Below are 2,849 nucleotides of genomic sequence, written 5' to 3'. Positions count from 1 at the left end.
TTGCCCGCCCGGGTCTGAGGCCAGAAACCTGTCCAGTGAGCCTCAGTTTCCTCATCCATCAAATGGGCCACCTCATTTGGCCCAGGCCCATGAAAGCCCGGAGCGCTGCGCCCGGAGGGTTACGCGCCAGGTTTTATGGGCACCGCCGCCCCGGGCCCCTCGGCGTCCCCGCGGGCTGATGCTGTGTACCCCGCCACCACCCCACCGGAAGGAGCACAAGGCGCGCCCCAAGTCGGATCCCTCTCCCCCAGTGGCAGTGGCGCCGCGGGGGCGCGGGGGGGGGCAGCACCCCAAAGCGCTCCTCACAAGCTGCGCCCCTCGCTGGACCTCGGGGAGACTTGGTAGAATGTGCTCAGCATGAGCTCAATTCTCGTCCACCCCCCCAAAAAAAATAATAAACTAACTTTCCTGGCGTCAAGAACATGGTACTTCACCAGGAACAGGGTGCTCGGGCTGAGAACCCGGTGATCGCTCGGATCCGGGCGGGGGGTCCGGCGGATCCCGATGATCCGGCGCCAGAGGCCGGGCTCCCCGTGCTTGCCCTGCCCCCCCTCCCGCCCCGGCTCCCAGGGCCCCGCGAACGCCGGGAGCCCGGGGCTCGGCTCGCGTGCGCCCCCATCCGTCTTGGTCCCTCGGTCCTACCACCGAGGATAGGAAAGGAAAATGGAAGTGTCGGGGCAGCTTGTTCGCCGCCCCGCGCGCTCCCCCAGGGCCGGGCCGCGGGGACCCCGCCACGGCCTGCGCCGTTTTCTGACAGTCTGCCGTCGCGCATCCAGCCGCGCCCCAAAGGCTGGGTTGAGGGGGCCCCCCCGCACGACTACAGCGACGGCCGGGGCGTCGACGGCCCTGCCGAGCGCCGCTTCCCCCGGGGTGCACCGGACCCGGGTGCACGCGCGACCTTTCCAGGGCACCGGTGGAGCCCCTGAACCCCGCTCCCCCGCCGCGCGCACCCGTCCCGAGGCTCGGCCACGCCCGACGCGGGCGGGGCGGGCAGGGTCTCGGGTCCTGAGGTTGGAGGTCCGCTCCCCCCACCGCTCCGCGTGCATTTCGGACCCCAAGAAGGCCGGGGTAGGGGGCGAGGGTCCGGGACCCGGCGAGGCCCACGCCGCCGTCACCTCCCGCCTCGCCCGACTCGTGGGTCTGCGGGCCACGCTCCCCTCGGATGCCCTCCCCGCCCCTCCCAGGCCGCCGGCGCTGCAGGCCCCGGCCCCCAAGGCCTCCTGCTCCTCCTCTCCTCGGGACCCCACTTCGATTGGCCCCACGCCCTGTCTGTGGGGAAAGCTCGGCCTCCAACGCGCGCCCCTCCCCGAGGCACCGCGTCGGGGCCACCTGCCGGCGGGGCGGGGCCGGCGGCGCTGGAGCCCAGGTTCACCTGTTGAGACCCCCCCACACACACACACCTGGCCGGGGTCGCCTGGGTCCCCTCCCTCCCTCCCTACCTCCACCGGCCGGGATCCCCTGGGTTCCCCGCCCCGCGCCCCCACGCTGCAGCTCCCCGGGGCCTCTGGGGAACCAAGTTCCATGCTCCATCTTAAGTTCCCGGCCGGCCAAAAGCATCTCAGCATCCCACTAAGAAGCTAGAATCATCTGCCGGCCGCACTGGCATTTCAGATCCCCTCCCAGGTTTGATCCTATATACTGCAGCGTCTGCCCGCGGGGAACCCTCTTCTTGTTCATTATTTTATTGTTGGGGGACACTTTTTCAAGAATGAAGAAAGATTTGTTTAGGATTTCGGGGGGGGGAAATGGTACTGAAGTTAGCACCCGGGGCCTCCTGTTTGCTAAGCAGGTATGGATCACTTAATCCAGGCTTCTGGCCCATTAAAACCTGTGTGTGTGAGAGAGAGAGAGACAGAGAGAGAGGGAGGGAGGGAGGGAGGAGAACTTAGGACCTGATACTGTTTCCTCCCTTAAGCCTGGCACTCTACCACTTGAGTCACACCTCCACTTCCAGCTTTTTGCTGGTTAATTGAGATAAGAGTCTCACAGGCTTTTCTGCCTGGGCTGGCTTCAACTGCAATCCTCAGATCTCAACCTCTTGAATAGCTGCTCAGGTTACAGGCATGAGCCACTGGCACCCAGCCTGCTCAACCATTTTTTATACTATGCAGTATTTTTACACATCAATGCATTTGTCCCCTTTTTAAACCTAAGAATTAAAAAAATAAACTTACAGCCAGTGGCTCACACCTATAATCCTAGCTGCACCAGAAGCTGAGATCTGAGGCTCCTGGGTTCTAAGCCAGCCTGGGCAGAAAAGTCCATGAGACTCTGATCTCCAATTAAATACCAAAATGCTGCAAATCGAGCTGTGGTTCAAGTCTTGAGCACCAAAGCTCAGCGACAGCAGCCCTGAGTTCAAACCCCAGGACTGGCACAAAATACACACACACAAAGAGGCTTATAAAACTGAAACTCGGGCTGAGCTAGAGCTAGGGATGTTTGTCTATGCTCCGCCCACTTTTTTTTAATCTTTTTTTTTTTTTTATCTTATTCTAGACAGAAGCTCTCTCCATATTATCCAGGCTGGCCTCAAACTCTGGAGTCCGGCAGCCTCCAGCCTCAGCCTGTCCAGTGTGTGGGTAGTTTGTGCCTACCTCCCCACCTGGCTTCCTCATTTTATTTTATTTATTTTTTGGCTTCCTCATTTTAATGCAAATCCAGATACTCACACTCGCGCACGCGCACACACAGGCATGCACGTTCTAGCCAGAGACTCAAGCTGCTAGACAAGCCCTCTAGGCTGAGTTGCACCCCCCCCGCCCCCCTCCTAGCCATTTCGCTACCTCCCTCCACCTGGCTCAGCTGTGCCCCAGCGGTTTCCCCAGCCTCCTTGGCTGACACTTTCC

This window comes from Dipodomys ordii, unplaced genomic scaffold (assembly GCF_000151885.1).
Source record: "Dipodomys ordii isolate 6190 unplaced genomic scaffold, Dord_2.0 Scaffold54, whole genome shotgun sequence".
In the NCBI taxonomy this organism is placed as follows: domain Eukaryota; kingdom Metazoa; phylum Chordata; class Mammalia; order Rodentia; family Heteromyidae; genus Dipodomys; species Dipodomys ordii.
This window is presented reverse-complemented; position numbering follows the sequence as displayed.